This window comes from Bubalus kerabau, chromosome 4 (assembly GCF_029407905.1).
Source record: "Bubalus kerabau isolate K-KA32 ecotype Philippines breed swamp buffalo chromosome 4, PCC_UOA_SB_1v2, whole genome shotgun sequence".
Taxonomy (NCBI): Eukaryota; Metazoa; Chordata; class Mammalia; order Artiodactyla; family Bovidae; genus Bubalus; species Bubalus kerabau.
Window position 1 is genome coordinate 90,051,555 of NC_073627.1, and position 20,320 is coordinate 90,071,874.

At 41.2% G+C, this 20,320-nt stretch overlaps 1 protein-coding gene and 1 pseudogene across 1 annotated transcript in view; one reads left to right on the top strand and one right to left on the bottom strand.

The window, feature by feature from the left end:
- The window catches only part of SLC24A2 (solute carrier family 24 member 2), a 287,857-nt gene that overhangs the window by 8,525 nt on the left and 259,012 nt on the right, over window positions 1-20,320 (top strand). The window lies entirely within an intron of this gene.
- On the bottom strand, window positions 13,358-18,048 carry LOC129648506 (RAD52 motif-containing protein 1-like; annotated as a pseudogene).

A 20,320-nucleotide genomic window follows, 5' to 3' on the forward strand; every position in this document is an offset into this window, starting at 1 on the left:
CTAAAAGTTGCCTTATTAACATAATGAAAGACACCTGTGTCACTCTCCACACTTAGGAAATTCCAGGGGTTTTGAGAACCATGAACTAGGAACTATGAACAAAGACCAAATATATACAAGAAATGTATTTTGGTCATCTTAATGACCATATATATATTTCTTATAAATCACAGTATCTAAGTCTGTTTGTTGATCTAGGAATACAGCATGGTGCTATTTTCCTTGTTTTGTTTCCCTCTACTTATGTTAAAGCAAACCCTTCAGTTACTGCATATGATTCAGAGAGTGAAGGAGGCACTTTGAGAGACTCAGAAAGCCCAGTGGATTTTTATTCACAAAGGTCAGGTTGCACATATCTGTTCCCCTTGCTACCCTGGTTTCTCCAGCAAAAAAGGACTTGCACTTTGTGAATCCTGACAATGTTGAGAGCTAGGAGTTACCACCACTTCCCTTCCTACTTTCTTCCTTTCTCCTTTTCCCCATCTCATTCTTTTTTTTTTTTTGGTAGAACCAGATAATTTGTATTTTAACTTTAACAAGGAGTGAGATTAAGTCACTCTGTGAGGCGACAAGAACATCTTTTTAGATAAGTCTCTAGTAACAGCATATAGCAGCATTTTGTTTAATTCAGTTTGGCAATCATTATCTTTCAGCTGGAATATTTAGTTTACTTATGTTGATTTTGATTACTATTACATTTCAATTCTTTCCTATCATGCTATTCTGTACTTTCTATTTGTTCTGATCTGTTTCCTTTCATAATTTTTTCTCCTTTTTGTGGGGGTGGATTTTTTTTCTAAGTCTGTTTTTCCCGTTAGTAGTTTGGAATTTATACATCCTATTTCTTTTCTTTTAGTGTTTACCCTAAATTTTTTAATGAATATATTTAACTCAACAGAGTATAAAGCTAGTGTCTTTACACTCCTGCTAAACATCCTAAGGGCCTTAGTTAGTGTTAGTCGCTCAGTCGTGTCTGACTCTTTGTGACCCCACGGACTGCAGTCCACCAGGCTCCTCTGTCCATGAGATTTTCCAGGCAAGGATACTGGAGTGGGTTGCCATTTCCTTCTCCAGGGGATCTTCCCAACCCAGGGATCGAACCCAGGTCTCCTGCACTGCAGGCAGATCCTTTACCGACTGAGCTACAAGGGAGGCCCTCAGTCAACTCTCCCCCATTGTAAATAATTTGAAGTCTACAATCAAAGTTGTACCTTGGTGTTTCATAACAGTTTTATTGAAGTATAACCTTCACATTTTTAATCCTACAAATTAGACATTATGCCATCAATGTTTTTAGATATATCTACATTTTTACTAGTTTTTCTTGTCCCTTCTTTTTTCATCATACTTTTCTCTATGGTTTTTTCCTGTACTGACTTACTGTCTTTTTAAGGTCCTTTGGCAAGAATCTGTTAATAGTATCTGCTAAATTTTTATTTGCTCACAGATCTGTTTTACACTTTTGTTCTTGAAGGATAGCTTTGGTGGGTAGAAAGTTATTTTCCCATTCCACTTTGAAATAGTAATAATAATTTCATTGCCTCTGACTTCCATTTTTGCCATTGAAAAGACTGCTGCTGGTGTGAATGTCTCTCCTTTGTAAGAAGTTTGTTCTTTTTGACTACTTTATAAGGTTCTTCTCTTTGTTTTTGGTGTTCAGCATATTCTTGATGCCATGTCAGGTGTGATTTTCTCACTTATTTATCCCCATTGTGATTCATTAGACTTCCTGAATTTGAGGATTTAGTGCCTCCCACCAATTTGGCCTCTATCTCATTTAGAATTCTGATTGGATATACATTGTATCATCTCAGCCTTCCTCCATGTCTTTCAACCATTCATCTTTTTCTGTGTTCTTCTTTCTAATCATTTTTTTATATCTGCATTCTACTTTCTGATTTTCTCTTCAATTTTATCTAACCTGCGTCTGTTTTGTTTCTAATTGTTATTATTACATTTTTCCTTTCTAGAAGGTTTTTGCTGCTCAGTTTCACCACTATCATGTTGATTTTCATTGTTTCTTCTTCCTTTATTATTTAATGCCCTCTTTGAGTTGGTGATGGACAGGGAGGCCTGTCGGACACGACTGAGTGACTGAACTGAACTGAACTGTAGTTTTCTAAACATACTAAATATATTTTAATTCATAATTGGTATTTCTAGCGTTAGTATCCTTGCAGGTCTAGTTGTGTTGTTTTATGTTTCATGTGGGGTTGTTTCTTTTTATATTTAATGATTTCTTTTAAAACTTTGAACTTCTCTTCTTTGGACTTGACCTGTGGAGCGACGCTAAAGTCTGGGTTCTAAGTGTATCCCCAGAGAGAGGACTCGTTTGCTTCTCTGTCAAGTGCCTGGGAACTCAACCAACCTGGAATCATTCTAACCTGAATGTTTAACTTTTTTTTACCTACGTAGTGTGAATTCAGACTCCAAATCCAGGAATGAGCCCATGGTTGGAAATTCTTAAAGGAGACTGTTTTTTTCTTTCTTCAGTACCACTCAAAACCAAGACCAAAATAGGCATATTCTACTATGTCCCTTTGGTAGGCAGATTTTTTTCCCCCTCATTCACCCACTAAGAGTGTCAGCCCTTCAGGGTTTCTAGTTCATTGGGAGTGGAGGTCTCCCATTGGGAGTGGAGGGAGGCGGTCCCTACTCCCTATCAGGCCTCATGTTCGTAGCTTCTACAATCCATGTCTCTGGCCACTGGGGAATAGCAAATACTGCTTCCTCACCTAATATAGATGGGGAATTTTAAAATACATAAAATATAATATCTAACCTATGTTATATATTAATATATAATTCATTTGATACATATAATATATATACACCTAATATAATTTGAGGTGTATATACTGAAAATGATTTCTCTGAATGTTTCATCCATCATATTACCAAAATTATGTTTTAGGCTTTGGATTTGTCAAATGATAGTGCATATAGCAAGGGATGCTAATATGTATTTTAATCGTATACTTTCAGAATGTTTAATGTAATCTGACAGTGTATATAGTAAAACTCCGTATCTACAAAAGATCCTACCAATGGCAAATTTTGAGTCAAATCTAAAAGGCAATTCTAACAGAAATTGTAGATTTGTAGAAGTTTAAGTTGTAGATTTGTTTTTTAAATAATATTTTTGTCAGATAAAGTAATGTATTCATCATATAGGATTATAAAAACACATCAATATACAAAAAAGAAAATTTTAAATAGCCTCTAATCTCTCCATTTTACCATCCAGAAATAACTATGCACATTTTTGCATTTATTCATCCAGATTTTTCTCACACACACACACATAACCCTCACACATGCACATATACACATATATACCTAAATAAGTTGAAATGATATTGGATATGTACAACTTTAAACTTATATTGACTATATACCATTTTAGTATTTTTTAACTTGGTTTATTATGAGTATTTCCTCATATCATTAAATATTTTTCAGAAACGTTCACTGGTTAGCATTATCATAAAATAGTTATTTTTATATTATATTTCACTACTATAAAAGATACTACAGCCAACAGCCTTATACATGTATTTTTTATTTTGGAGAAGCAGAAATTCTGAGACAAAGTTTATGAGCTTTTTAAAGTTTCTGCTTGGTTGCTACATCTTTGGTAGTGTTAACTATTACCATTCTTAATGTTCACCAATTTCATAGGTAAAACAACATTTCATTGTTTTATGCATTTCTTTGATTAATCAGGAGGTTGAAAATATGTTTTTTGATAATTAAAATTTTCACTTAAGTATTGTCCAATTTCCTATGTGTCTTTTGCATCACTTGTAAAGTTTGCTGTGATGACTCAAAGATCTCTTACAAACATATGCTGAGAATCACTAACTTTAGCGGCATTTCCCCAGATTTCCACACCTAAATCAAGGCAGGAAGTTGCTGCAGTTTTTGTTTTAAAGGATGAATTATTCTGAAGAGGGAGGCCTTGTGACCCAGGAGTTAAGAAATGATGTTCCCAGAGACTGGGGTGTAGCCCTGGCCATGTGACCTCAGTGGATCCTGTACTTCCTCAGACCCTATCTCCAAATCTGGAAAATGAGAGATTTGACCCATATCACCTAAAAGATTACTTTAGCCTGTCATTTCTGTCCTCAGAGGCGCTCATCATTACAATGTGAAATACTCTAACCTTGCCAAAGTGACAATCTAACACGTTTACCTAAAACAGATGCTCACCATGCCCATAGCACCGAACTCTTTTCCTAACCCGGCTTCCTTGTAGTATTTTCACTCAAATGATTTAATTGACTTGGCTAAACAGTCATTTTTGCTTAAGCATTACTGTGGGAGGCTGTTCTCCCAGGCAGACAGGAGAACAACTTGCATGGGAGAAAACTGCTTAAAGTTCCCTGCAGGACTCTACACCTCCTCACCTGTGGGGCTCCTGGCAATGGAAACCCTTGGTGGCAGTTGCATGTGTGTCCCTAGGTCTCTGGTCTCTCCGGATCTCCCCGAAGTCGAAAGAGAGAGATCTGAAAACTGGACATGTGCTGAAAGATACTACATCCTTACCACATCAATATTCTGAAACAGATACCATCTCCATCTGAAAACATAAATGACTGCCTAAGGTCCAAATTTAGAGGTGTTAAACTGTGTTTAACACGACTGAGCATGCACACCTGTCTGACTCCTAAATGCATGCTGGTTCTCTTAGAGTTTCCCTCTGGGCACTTGGGAATGAAGACAAAGCAAATCTCCAAATTAGATGTACATTTCATATTGTGTGTGTGTGTGTGTGTGTGTGTGCACGCGCGCATGCGCGCGTGCGCGCGCACACACTAAGTCACTTCAGTCATGTCCGACTCTTTGTGACCCCAGGTACTGTAGCCCACCGGGCTCCTCTGTCCATGGAATTCTCCAGGCAAGAATACTGAAGTGGGTTGCCATTCCCTTCTCCAGGGGATCTTCCTGACCCATGGATTGAACCCGGGTCTCCTGCATTGCAGGCAGGTTCTTTACCATCTGAGCCACCAAGGAAGCTGCTCTGTTAGTGACTTTTACCACAAATATTTTTTACCACAACCCCCACTAAGAAACATATTTTACATCTTGACTCAGTATATACACACACCCATGAACATACACGTACATATGTATATGTTTACATATACATATAAAAATAAAACCTAAGTGGGAGGCAGTTTTATATATATATTATATTTTCTATTCTACTACAAATACTAGTTTCAACCCAAAAATAGTTGCATGACTCACCAATGGGTTGTGACGTAAGTTTTTAAAAATACCATGTTAAGAAATTCCTATTTCCTCCTTTTTCTTAGTGGAGCTGCCCTGTAAGGGCATCTCTCTGATCAAGGGGGCGAATAGGGACAGAAATCCAGACATCACTCTACTGGACAAGCTGCCTGCTGTGGTGTGGGACTGTGGCTGCCCAGAGGAAAGGGTACCTTTTCTTAATTCCACAAAGGTAGCCCTTTATGCTGGAGGTGTCTTTACTCCTCACCCGCTCTGGCTCTGACACTGACTGATTGCAGGGTAAGGAAGGTGCAGATCAAAGCTTGATGTGCTTGCTCCCTGAGCCTCAGCTCATCCTTGGTTCCCGATGAGCTTGTCATCAGGTGGAAAAGAAATGTGGATGAAACTGGCATGAAATCAGAGAGAAGCAGAACTTGACGAGATGGCCGAAGCTGCATTTCAATTAGGTTGGTTACCGTTTTATGAAGGATTGGATTTGTAAACCAAATGATGCAGGCACAGTTCGTGTCCTGGTAAAAGCTGATGGGTTTGGGAAAGTTCTGGGCACCAGACTATATTAATGCCATGTTTACAGCTTTAAAGGATGCACTCAGAATCTTGCATTGACAGGAAGCAAGCCTGGAGAGATGGTGTCCCCTTCATCCCCAAACACTGGCTGTCTAACCTTGGTCCAGGTGCTTTGCCCCAAGCATCTCCTATGAAAATGAAGGGGCTGCCTTAGATCCATGGTCCCCATGAGCTCTGATACTCTGAGCATCTTCGTTAATGGGAAAGAAACAAGTATACGTCCGTAATTATGGACTGACCTACCAAAGAGGTGGTCAGGTCATGAAGCCCTGAACTTATCACCTTCAGGGTCCTTTTCCAAATAAGAAGGCCAATTAAAGGAGATTAACCCTTTGAAGGGGTAATGCGGGTTTCTTTACCCGTCCATAGGATGTTCTTAGAAAGGATCGAAAGTTGCTGGTGCTATGTAAATAACTTTCTCTTTTACTACTTGAAGGACTTTGAGCTAGGTAGGCTGGTTGCAAGTAGAAATACAGGTTTCCCCTTCAGCAGCCTGATTCCTCCCACTTAAACTGTCATCTGTTGACCTAACCACTCGTAGGCTGAGTCAGTTTCATTTTTCCCTGACACCTGATAGCAATGAAAAAGATGTTGAACCACTTTTGTTATTACAGGTGTGTGGTGGGCGCTGAGCATTGGTGCATGTGTTCCAGGAATCTGAGACTTTGTTTCCTGAAAGGGAGGATAACAGTTAAGGGTTAACACAATAGAATTATTATTTAAGACTGGGAGTGTGACCCTCCTTGCTGTGTGATCTTGAGCAAGTTACTGAACCTGTCTGGGCTTATGTTTGTTTATCTATAAGAAAAATAGTAGGCTTTCCCTCAGAGGGAAGCTATGAATTTTGATGCAATTGCACAGGAAAAGTGATTAACAGAATACGGTCCCACCCAGCCACGTGTATTCTCCTCCTGGTCTCTTTTCCTCTGAGTCCCTCCCGTTTGCTGTTAGCCTGTTCTCCCTGAGTCCTGTCATTTTGGGACCTTGCCTCAGCCCCTAGGCCCTCTTCTCTCTGCCTCACAAGCAGCCAGATGAAGGAGCAATTCTCCAACTAATTCCTAACTAATAGTCAAATCCTCAGTGTTTGGACTTGAACCTGCTTTCCCTCTGTTCTTGCAGAGGATTAAGAGAGGAGCAGTTTCCCTGTTATGAAACTGAACCTCACTCAACCACGAAATTCTCTCGAGCCTTCCTGCCACTGCCCTGTAAATGTATTCACTCTTTTCTTATAGACATCATCAGTATTTAATCTCAGCTCGTCACATCTCCATCCAATCATGGCTGGGCCTTATGTTTGCCAGCATCTGAGTTTTCTGCCTTGGATCAAATTACTCTTCTTGATTATGGAACTAACCAATCCCATATGCAATATTTGGTGTTTCATTTGGTACCAAGGGTAGAAAGGAAAAGGGTACTGAATACCCATTGGAAAGTTACTAATGGTGGTGGTGAGTGTTCATGATTTAAAAAAAAGTCTGAGCTTAAATCAATCATAAAATTTAGTGGCTTATATAGGAGAAGGCAATGGCAATCCACTGCAGTACTCTTGCCTGGAAAATCCCGTGGATAGAGGAGCCTGGTAGGCTGCAGTCCATGGGGTTGCTAAGAGTCAGACACAACTGAGCGACTTCACTTTCCCTTTTTACTTTCATGCATTGGAGAAGGAAATGGCAACCCACTCCAGTGTTCTTGCTTGGAGAATCCCAGGGACGGGGGAGCCTGGTAGACTGCCGTCTATGGGGTCACACAGAGTTGGACACAACTGAAGCGACTTAGCAGCAGCAGCAGCAGCAGCAACAGTGGCTTATGTATTAAAGTCAAGGAAAAAACAACAAATATCCAGCTTAAACAATTCAGTGGGCATTCTTTAGTCCCCTCAGGTTGGAAGTATAGGTGTCAGGGCAGGTAAGGGACCTCAATTCTGAAAGCTATATCATTCCAGCTATGGCCTCGAAATAGTCCTCCTTACTTTGTAGCATTGTATAACGTTTCTCTGTTGACTTTTTTAATAATTTTTTTGAGATATAATTCACTTATCATAGAATTAACCGTGTGTGCAGTTCACTGGTTTTTTTGTATATTCACAGAGTTGCAAAATCATCACCACTCATTTTAGAACTTGTTCATCACCACCAAAAAGGAACCCTGTATCTATCTATCATTCCTCATCCCTCTTTCCATCTCCATCCCTGGCAGCCACCAGGCTTCTTTCTGTTGCTATAGATTTGCCTATTGTAGACATTTCGTATCAGTGAGAGTCTTACAGCATATGGCCTTTTGTTTCTAGCTTCTTTCACTTAGCAAAACGTTTTCGAAGTTCATCCATGGTGTTGCCTTTTTGTGGCCAAATGTTCCCTTGTATAGATATACTGATTTTGTTTATCCATTCATCAGCTGACATTTGGCTTACTTCCACTTTTTTTGCCATTATAAGTAATGCTGCTGTGAATATTTGCTTACAAGTTTTTCTGTGGATATATGGTTTCAATTCTCCTTGGTATACATTTTAGGGGTAGAATTGGTGGGTCATGTGCTCACTGTATGTTTAACATTTTAAGGAACTGCCAGACTGTTTTCTTAAGTGGCTGTACCATTTTTCATTCCTACCAGCAGTGTATGATGGTCCCAAATTCCCTCCATCTTTGCCAACATTTGCTATTATATGTCTTGTTGGTTATACCAACCCACTCCAGTACTCTTGCCTGGAAAATCCCATGGATGGAGGAGCCTGGTAGGCTGCAGTCCATGGGGTCGCACAGAGTCAGACACGACTGAAGCGACTTAGCAGCAGCAGCAGTGGATGTGGGGGCATCCCAGGTAGTGCTAGTGGTAAAGAATCCACCTGCCAATGCAAGAGACACAAGAAAGACAGGTTCGATCCCTTGGTCAGAAAGATCCCCTGGAGGAGGAAATGGCTACTCACTCCAGTACTCTTGCCTGGAAAATCCCATGGATAGAGGAGCCTGGCAGGCTACAGTCCATGGGGTCACAAAGAGTCAGACACAGCTTAGCGACTAAACAACAACAACAAAGTGGGTGTGGAGTGGTATCTCATTGTGATTTTGATTTGCATTTTCTTGAAGGACGATGATGTTAAACATCTTTTTATGAACTTCTTGGCTACTTGTATATCTTCTTTGGGGAAATGTCTGTTCACATCCTTTGCTTACTTAAAAATTTGGTTATTTGCTCAACTTCTGAGTCTGAGTTCTTTATATATTCTGGATGGAAGTCCCTTACCATATATGTGATCGTAAATTTCTTCTGTTCTGTAAAATAAGGAGTATGTTGCATGGATGGGGCAGCTTCTAGACTGGGACCAGTTCTCTGCTGTTGCATCTTGTTCTCCTGGCATCAATTTAGTGCTTTGGAACCTTGGATCAACCCTAAAGCTGCCTGTTCCCTTAAGTTAGTCTTGGGAAAAGCTTGATCCCCTTGAGGCTAAGGACTGGAGGAGGATTTAGGGGTCATTTGAGGTTCAGGACTTGTTGATTATAGAGAACCTGGGAACATGAATCTACTTGAACGCTGGACCCAGGATGTTTGCTGTCTAGTTGCTACATCACCCTTTTAAAGGTACTGCTGATCCTTCTCTGTATTGTCTACGAGTGTTTCTTGTTATCAAATCCCTTTCCCAACATATTATCCAGGAGCCTTGTCAGGAAAGCAGTTGAATCACAGTCCTTCATTCTCAGATGTGAACTTTGCTTACATGATGTTGTTTGAACCTTGGCACTTAGCTTTATAGATCTTGGTTAGGGGACAATCCTGCCCATCTACCTGCTCTGTCCCAAAGCCTATAACTTTTCCCACTCCAGGTCCTGGGAGCATTTGCATCCATTTTGAACAAAGCTTTATAAGTATATGGAGCTGCATACAGTAAATAATAATAATACTAGTAATGATCTACTTTGTCATTGCCTAGCATGAATTGTAATTGCACAAACCTAATTAATGAGCACACTCCGAGGGTAAACAGAACTTGGCCATGCAATCCTGCTGTGCACAAAAATGCCCAATTGATTCAAAGCTCCAGTGGTTTTCAGGGGGTCCAGGAAACATCCCCTCTCTTGCTGCTAGCTTGCTTCAGCTGCACAGTGACTGCTGGCATGGTGGATGGAGTTTGGGGGCTGTGAACAAGAGGCTGATTTATTTAAATAGGTTCAGATGTGACAGGCTGCTCATTTGATGCTTACTTTGAAGGGCCATCACAAATCTGCTGTTTTCTGCTGCCTTTTATTTCAAGTACAATTAAGTAGATAGCCACAAATAGCTCTGACCTTGAAAGTCTAAGTGAAGGTGAGAAGTGAGAACAGGCTTAGGAAACATATGTTTTGGCATCTTAATGCTCTGCAAGTCACAGACACTTAAGAAAAATAAATAGAACAGGATAAGATAGTGTTGTGCTTTAGGAAGAAGAATTGAAATGCCCTGAGAAGTAGCACCACATGCTTTGCTGGTGGATAATAAAAAACTGTGCTAAAAATTAATCCAGCTCTATCTCATTTCACTGTGTGGCTCTGGGAGACCAGCCCCAAGTGAGTGGTATTGCCAGTGATGCTCAGCCCATGATCACCTTGGATCTGAATCTCTGCCAAGTGCCTCTCCTGAGCGCTGCCTGCTTCCTCTCAGCAGCCCCAATACATGCTTTAGGTTATTTGTTTTTAGTAAAATTGCTCAGAGTCTCATATGACCATTTCAGTTCAGGTTCTTGCAAATGTGAATCACAGAATGGACCCATAGTTGAATAGCTTGTTTTGGATATGATCAACATGCAGCTTCTCATTAAAATTTTTAAGGTCCTCAGAGTTGGGTTATAGAGGTTTAAAGAGGTTTTTTTTAAGCTACCTGAAAAAAAAATATTAAGTATTTTGTGTTCTGTGAACACCTCTTTTCTCTCTTTAACCTTAACCTGACCCAGCAGTTAAAAAATGTTTGTCTGAGTATCTTTCTGACTCATTGGATGGTCATTGTTAAATTTTAGTTTTTATACACCTCTTTTTAAATATGTTTATGTTCCTACAACCTCATTAAATGCTCTGACATTTCATGAGTTATATGTGTTTATCTGTCCCCAATTTTCTACATCAAAAAATGAGAGCAGATGGCTTTTCTGTTGTCTCATAGGATAGTGTGATAATTAATGAGGGGATATCTGAGCTCACGTTCGAATGAAACCACAGACATGAAGAGACAGTGGCAAGTGCTGAGTGAGAATATTAAAAAATAGGATTAGAGGGATTTCAAGCACATTTTTAGTGTAGGGTTCAAATAAATTGTCTTTAGAGAAGGAATTGCTTGAATGTGAACATCCTGAAAAAATGTTCATGAGGTCAGCTTGAGAGACCAATAAAGCACTTTCTGACAATCTACATTTTTATATAATTGCAGTCCCATAAACTTCCACTTATCTGGAAGTTCAGTATCTAGATGTCCATAACAGAGCCAAGATCCAAAGTCGAAAGGACTTTTGAGCAACCAAATACCAATTTTGAGCAACTCAAATACTTATGAGATACCCGAAGATTGATGTTCTAATTTTAGACACTTAATCATAAAACAGCTTCTTGATACTCTTTATAAGAGTCTGTTTATTTTATCATATACAAACTTCAAATAAATTAAGTTGCCTGATTTTCCAGCCATAAAGAATTTAGAAGCAGCAGACGTGAACTGTTTGGGGCAGGGGCTGGACAGAGTTCTGAGTTGGGTTAGACTCCTGTGTGCACAGTGATAGTCAAGTCTGTGCTATGCTAAGTCGCTTCAGTCGTGTCCAACTCTTTGCGACCCCATGGACTGTAGCCCTCCAGGTTCCTCTGTCCATCAGATTCTCCAGGCAAGAATACTGGACTGGGTTGCCATTTCTTCCTCCAGGGGATCTTCCCAACCCAGGGATTGAACCCGCATCTGTTACATCGACCTGCATTGACAGGAAGATTTTTTACCCCTACCACCACCAGGGAAACCAGATAGCCAAGTCTGCTACTGGCCTATTCAGTGTTTCTAAGCAGGTTAAAAAAGGCTCCCTGCTCTGAGCAGACCTATTAGAAAAGCACACACACCCCTCAAGTGTACAGCTCTATAGGTGCAGGACTTGATGAGCAGAAGACAAGTTTGTGCAAAGAGAAAGGTGCCATCTCCTCTGTGTAGGCAGATACAGTGCCTCCCAGGACTTATGGCCTCTCTTACTCCTCAGCCATGTGGCTCCAGGCAGTACACATATAAAAGGCATATGTTGCCTCATGGGACTTCCCAGGTGGTGCAAAGGTGAAGAATCTGCCTGACAATGCAGAAGATACAAGAGATGCAAGTTCCATCCCTGAGTCGGAAAGATCCACTGGAGAAGGAAATGGCAACCCACTCCAGTATTCTTGCCTGGAGAATTGCATGGACAGAGGAGCTTGGTGGGGCTACAGCCCACGGGGTCACAAAGAGTCAGACATGACTGAGCAGGCACACACACACACATACATACATATGCTGCTCTGTAGATCACATCAGTATGACGTTCATTGGCAATAAGAATCAGAAGAACTACAAAACCATACAGAAATATATCCATTGGGAGTAACTGCAAATCCAAAACAGAGTGCTTCACCTTTTCATGACAGCTATGGATGTGAAAGTGTTATAATGAGGATAATACCTGCAGAAACAATGAGAGAGTCTGAGTCGTGTTCAGTGAGCCTTGTGCTAGAGCCTTTAAAGCTTTCATGACGGGTTGTAGGGTAGGAGAGGGATGTCCTACATATTTATGTAACTGGTGGCATGACTCAGGTTGATGATGATGGCAGCCTGGCCAGTGTGGTCACAACAGAGGCACTGAAAAGTCATCATATTCTGGATGTCTCTTGAGGGTAGAGCTAACAGCATTTGCTGATGGATTAGATGCAGGGTATGATAAAAAGAGAGAGAGAGAAATCAAAGGTGATACCAAAAGTTTTGGCCTAAGTAACTGGATGAATGGAACTGCCATTTATTGAGATGGAAAGACTTCAAAGGAGCAGGTTTCAAGTGGAAGATAGGAGTTAAATTTTGGATTTAAGTCTGTGGTTTAAATGGTTAAGTTAAACACTAAATGGTATGTTGAGTAGGCAGTTAGAGATAAGTCGGAAATTCAGATTAGAAGTGCACATTCGGAAATCATAAGGCTCTAGAAAGTGTGTAAAGCCATGGGACTGAAGAAAATCACCTGGGAGTGAATGTAGATAAGGAGAAGAGGTTGAAGACTTGAGTCTTGGTGTTTGCAGCATTGAAATGGAAGAAAAAGGAGTAGGAGCCAGCAAAGGAGCCTGAGAAGTGGCAGCCAGGGAGGAAAGAAGAAAACCTGGAGAATGGGGACGCCAGGTGAAGAATGCATTTCAAAGAAAAGGAAGTGATTGCATCAATTGGTGACCCAGTAGGGTGAAGACAGAGAACTGAACATCAGATTTAGTCTTGAGGAGGTCACTGGTTATTTGACAAGACCAGTTTTGGTGGAGTGAGTTGGGCGAAAACCAGGGTAAAGTGGGTTCAAGGAATGGGCAAGTAGGAATTAGAGATACCTGTAAAGGGGAACAAATAAATGGGTGCAAGCCAGGAGAAAATTTCGGTTTAAGAATTGTCTTAAGTGGAAGAAAGAACAGCACATTTGTGTGGTTGTAGCAATGACATAACTGGAGAAGGCGATGGCACCCCACTCCAGTCCTCTTGCCTGGAAAACCCCATGGACAGAGGAGCCTGGTAGGCTGCAGTCCATGGGGTCGCTAAGAGTCAGACATGACTGAGCAACTTCCCTTTCACTTTTCACTTTCATGCATTGGAGAAGGAAATGGCAACCCACTCCAGTGTTCTTGCCTGTAGAATCCCAGGGATGGGGGAGCCTGGGGGGCTGCCGTCTATGGGGTCGCACAGAGTCGGACACAACTGAAACGACTTAGTAGCAGCAGCAGCAATGACATAGCAAAGCGGGGAGATCAGACGATGCTAAAAGGGGAAGATTGTTGTGGCCATGCCCCTAAGTGGGAAAGGAATAGGAGATTCAGGGTACAAATGGGAGGGTTGACTTAGTAAGCGGGGAAGCCAGGTAATGGCACAGCTGCAGGTAATGGGTGAGTATGTCGGAGAGATTTGTGGACGTTCTTCTTTTGTTTCAGTTTTCTCAGTAAAATCAGAAGCAACAGAGTTCCAAAATTTGATTGGAAAATGCTCTGATGAGTAATAAAAATCATCTGTCGATCATACAGACATTCAACAAAATGAAGTTGCGTGAATCAGACTGAGTTACAAAAATCTGTCCTGCTTGGGAAGCCAAGAAGCAGAGTGATTAACATTAGCCCATCTTATTTTTAAAAGACCACTTTTTTTTTTTTTTTTAACTACAGGATACAGCAGGTCATTTATCTGCAGTCAGTGGCCTAAAGGGTGACTTTTTCACTCCCTCAGGAGCCCGAGCTATGCCAGTACATGGTTTATGGTAGAAATATAGAAATCAGTGAAACAGAAGCTTTATCAGGACAGGAATTTATTTTGTTCACACTCGAATCTCTATTACACAGAAGTGTACTGGCAAATAATAGGTGCTCAGTAAACAATTACTGAATGAATTATTGATGGCAAACCAAGGGCAACCAAAGCATTTTTCACTTTAAAGGATGGTTACCAATTATTTTAAGTGATCTGTTGCTACATTCTCAATTTTTCTTTCAAGCAAGAGTGTCCATATGGCTGCATTGCTGCCTTTTTTTTTCCTCCAAACACTTTATTCTCGAAAACTGACTGCAGAATATTGCTTATAGCTCTGTTTTTATGGGATAATTTCAGAGGCTTTTACTCCATAAATTCACTTTGCAGTTGAAAAGCTGGCAGAATCTCTGTGCGGAATGAAAATCTGCTCTCTGATCTTATCTGGTCCAATCTCATTATTAAATGGTTATGGAGATCATAGAGTTTAATGGGTAAAATGCCGGGCACCATCTGTTGGCATGTTGGACACCTACACCGAGAAACCAGATATGGTTGTGGAATTTCAAAACAAGGTCCTCTGATATTTAGGTTATGCCAACTTGCTACCATATGGCAGGCATAGTAAGAAAGACTCAGAAGCTAAGTGGAAGTGTTATGCTTTATATTCTAGGTCTAGGTGCCTGTTTATGGTTGTCTTTTGTTTGATTTTCTTGATAAACTGTAGGACCTCTAAGTAAGCTCATTGTTCTTTATTTCTCTTTGCTCGACAAGATGCGCATCTCAACATAAATCAGTACGCTGCATATTGATCGCTATCTTGACACAAAATAGCTGTGCAAGCACTTTTTGCAGTCTCTCCCAGGAACCTCTGAAGAAAGGTGCATTGCAGGATGGGGTAAACTAATGAAGCAAGGTGAAGAGATGATTTTACCGCAGTAGAACTAGCGGATGTATTTTAGTTGCAGCTTGCCTTATCAGCAGGAATTATCAGTGAACCCCAGTGATTGGTAAGGTGTAAAATAACTGTCTTGAGGTATTGGACGTGGTGCTCTTTAAGAGGAATCAGCTTCCCTACTGGAAACAAACCAAACCTGGCAGGGGTCTCCCCTCCCCTTGGGCCCTCAGGCCCATAATCCAACTCCATTGAATCAAGATGTGCGCTACTCCCATAGGAAATTTCAGTCCCAAAGACCACAGAAGGAAACCATACTCTCTTGTTCCTTTTTAGCAAGGACAGTTGATTTTCCAAATAATGCTATATTCTAACTCTTAGGTTTATTTGTTTTTCATTGAAGACTGATGGGGAACAAACTAGAGAAGGTCAGAATTTCACATGAAATAGTCCCAGTTGCAAATCCAGTACAGCCTTCTGACTCTGCCGACAGGTTGCTGATGGTTGTTCTTTCCTTCCCTCCTCCAGAGGAAAGCTTGGGTCATGTTCATGGGGATGAGCAAAGGGTGACGGGGTCTGGGGTTGATAGGCCCTCCCTGGGTCTGTCTTCTTTACCAACTCACTTCAGGCAAAAGGCTAGACTTAGCTCCATGGGCAGGTCATAGGTTATTTTCTTTCATGCTCTATAAACTAATTCTTCCTGGTTTTTTTTGTTTGTTTGTTTTTTTTTTTTTTTTTGGTTCCAAAACCTTTATGATCTTAGAAATAAGAACTAAGGAATGATGCAGTAAAAGCTGTGGAAACAAAACTGTTCAATCACAATATGATTAAATAGGAAGGCATTAAGGAGGGATCAAAGTGAGTTCAAACCGGGGATAGATACCACTGGACTATTCTGGAAATGTCATATTAGAAGCAAGGCAAGTGTCTACTACTTGGGACCAAAATTCTACCAGATACAATGAACAAAGCTTTGGAGAGAATTTTACTGGCCTATGTACCTTTTGGACTACACAGCTTCCCTCAAGGCAAACTACAGCCACCAGACTTTTCAGTTTAAGGAATTCTGAGTGCATATAAGGAACACCATTTGCATATTCAGTTCAGTCGCTCAATCATGTCCGACTCTTTGCAACCCCATGAACTGCAGCACACCAGTCCTCCCTGTCCATCACCAACTCCCAGAGTTCACTCAAACTCACGTCCATTGAGTCAGTGATGCCATCCAGCCATCTCATCCTCTGTCGTCCCCTTCTCCTCCTGCCCCCAATCCCTCCCAGCATCCGAGTCTTGTCCAATGAGTCAACTCTTCCCATGAGGTGGCCAAAGTACTGGAGTTTCAGCTTTAGCATCAGTCCTTCCAAAGAACACCCAGGACTGATCTCCTTTAGAATGGACTGGTTGGATCTCCTTGCAGTCCAAGGGACGCTCAAGAGTCTTCTCCAACACCACAGTTCAAAAGCATCGATTCTTCGGTGCTCAGCTTTCTTCACAGTCCAACTCTCACATCCATACATGACCAATGGAAAAACCATAGCCTTGACTAGACGGACCTTTGTTGGCAAAGTAATGTCTCTGCTTTTGAATATGCTATCTAGGCCGGTCATAATTTTCCTTCCAAGGAGTAAGCGTCTTTTAATTTCATGGCTACAATCACCATCTGCAGTGATTTTGGAGCACCCAAAAATAAAGTCTGACACTGTTTCCCCATCTATTTCCCATGAAGTGATGGGACCAGTTGCCATGATCTTAGTTTTCTGAATGTTGAGCTTTAAGCTAACTTTTTCACTCTCCTCTTTTACTTTCATCAAGAGGCTTTTTAGTTCCTCTTCACTTTCTGCCATAGGGTAGTGTCATCTGCATATCTGAGGTTATTGATATTTCTCCTGGCATTCTTGATTCCAGCTTGTGCTTCTTCCAGCCCAGCATTTCTCATGACGTACTCTAAAACCACAATCTGCAGTTTCTAAAATGCATGTGTCTTAGCCTTCTGAATAGCAAGCTTCTGGGTTTTCTTCCTTTTCATAAGGAGTGATAATGGCCTTTCTTTCAAGTTATCCAAAGGTTCCTCAGCCATACCAACTCCTGGACTTCTGCACTCGTAGGATGGCAACACCACCTCTAAAGCACAGAAGAACTTCAGGCTTTGCCTCTGAAGAGGTGCCACAATATCTTCATTTTCCCTTTCTTCTTCATGGTCAGAAAGATCCTGAAGCTTGATGATCCTTTTTGACTATCCATTGAAACCAAAGTAGTAATTTGCCAATTCTTGGCATCTGGAGCTGTTTAGGGCAAGGGCGTTGTGTTGAACCACCTTATGTTGGGTGCCAAGATGAAATCTTCACTGGAGATTTCTGGAAAAGCTGCTTCTGGTTGCATGCCTTTTGGGCTCTGTGAGCATCCCTCGCTGAATAAAACTTGATGACGGCATAAAATCCAGGACTGGCCACTGCTGCGTTTGGGAAGACTCAGACCGAATACAGAAGGCCAAACTGGGAGAAGACTGTGAACAGAGAATGAAGGCCTCGGCCGTTGGTCCAGAGCTCAGTTCCCACACAAGCAAGGTTTTGTCACTCCCTGTGGGAACCGCAAAAGTTACCAACTCTGCCATCCTACCATCACCACCTCTTCCTGTTTGATATTGAAATTACCCTAACATAGACACAGTGGTGAAATCTCAAGTTTCTCTGGTATGTCTAGATCTTTGTCAAGATCTTTACTGGGTTGTATGTGATTTTAAAAGACTAAAAAATCCCATTGGCATATGGGGGTATATGGGGGTATCTCTTTATTTCAGTTCTGAGTTTCACCTTTCCTTCAAGCTGTTTTTAGACTATCAAAGGATTGTTTCTGTTTTGTATCCACTTTCTGACAAAGAAAAAAACAACATTAGGTGATCATTATTTAAAGCAAGAAGAAGGAAGAGGAAGAAGGGGAGGAGAAGAGGCAGAAGAAGCCAAATAAAAGAAATGACTCTAGAATTTTTTTCCTTTTTTTTTTTTGCAGCTAAATTTATGAATCAGTGAAGTTTTCTGAGTATTGATAATTTTTTAATGCCACCATTTATTTTGCAACCATGCTTAGTTTTGTCCCAAATCCTCAGTTTTATCAGCATGCACTGTGCTAAATGCATGACAGACCCTTGCTTGCCTCTTGGGGTACAAAGATAAATGAGACACAACCCTTGCCTTCAGATAATTTACAATTTACCATCATGTGGCCCGTCGGTTGCTCCAGTTGTGAGTGGGCCAATTGAGTACAGAGACTGCAGTGTTTTGAGGTGAGCATTCCTTTCTTTTCTTTTTTCTCTTTTGGCCACACCATGTGGCTTGTGGGATCTTAGTTCCCTGGCCAGAAATTGAACCCAGGTCCTCAGCAGTGAAAACACAGAGTCCTAACCACTAGACTGCCAGGGAATTATCCTTTTTTTCTTTTTTTCATTTCTGTTTTTAGAGGTTGCAGTGGAAGCCTGAGGCATAGATTCCAAGCTCTAGTTTTACTCATTTGTGATACCATTGCCCTCTCCCCTCACAGTTTCCCCTGAACTTGTACTTTTTCTAGGAGGACTCTAGAAAGGTGGTCTTTCTCTGCCTGAAATGAACACATTTGGGTCAAGACCTCTTCCAAAGAGCCTAGTCTGAAATAAAACCAGAAAAACAAAAAATAAAAATCTGGTTTTCTAGTTCCAGAATCATCTGGACCTCCAGTATAATCTTTAGTGCTTGCCAAAGGGAAATTATTGTTCAGTCACTAATTCGTGTTCAACTCTTTGCAGCCCCATGGGACTGCAGCATACCAGGCTTCCCTGTCCTTTACCATCTCCTGGAGCTTGCTCAAGATGCATTGAGTCGGTGATGTTATCCAACCATCTCATCGTCTATTCACCCCCAGTAAGTTAGTTGTCACCTAATAACATTTGGAGAAGGCAATGGCACCCCACTCCAGTACTCTTGCCTGGAAAATCCCATGGACGGAGGAGCCTGGTAGGCTGCAGTCCATGCTAAGGGTCAGACAAGACTGAGCGACTTCACTTTCACTTTTCACTTTCATGCATTGGAGAAGGCATTGGCACCCCACTCCAGTACTCTTGCCTGGAAAATCCCATGGATGGAGGAGCCTGGTGGGCTGCAGTCCATGGGGTCACTAAGAGTCAGACATGACTGAGCGACTTCACTTTCACTTTTCACTTTCATGCATTGGAGAAGGAAATGGCAACCCACTCCAGTGTTCTTGCCTTGAGAATCCCAGGGACTGGGGAGCCTGGTGGGCTACCGTCTATGGGGTCACACAGAGTCGGACACGACTGAAGTGACTTAGCAGCAGCAATAACATTCTTGCCCAAACTAAGAGCCTAGCTGCACCATTCTGTGCCTGGACTCCTGATCTGCGTAAGCTGGGAGATAATAAATGGATGTTTTTGTAAGCCTTGACATTTGTGGAAATGTGTTATATTGCAGTAGAAAACTAATCCACCCATGATAGCAACATGAAATAAAGAGCTATCCAAAAATACTGGAATATCAATAGCTAGGTTTTAAGTATTTTCAAAGAATCACCACAGAACATTTAAGCCCATGATTTCCCTCTTCTTGGAAATGCTTTGGAATTTTCTTTTTCTCTTTGTTTCTATAGTTCAAAAAAGGCCTCCTCTACAGAAGGACACATCCATGTGTTTAGGGATTTATGCATCCAGTATGTATTATATATCAACTGTGTATGTGCCTGGCACTCAGTTGGGCATTTGGAGGTGAAATCTGACTGAAGCATGGCCATTGCACACCAGGAGCTCACATAGACATGAAAGCAGATCATTGCGTATAGTTTGGATGCTCAAGTTTGAAGATTATAGCTGATGACGCAGTGCACAGGAAGCAGTAGCATTTGCCTCAGTGATCTGCCATGGGCAGGAGCCTGGCTCTCGGCCCAGTGGACTCATAACCCTGATTGTAATGGCCCATTGCAAAGGGATTGTCTCTTGGAGGTGGACTTACGTTGCCCAAGCTCATTATGACTGCTCTCTATTAATACAAATCCAATTAGAGCCCATTAAAATACAATGAGAGCTATATCTCTAAAATCGAAAGGAAAGCCCAAATCAAAAAATCAGTGCCTTATTATCCCCCAGTAGACAAGTACTTAGAAAACCAAATTATCATAATC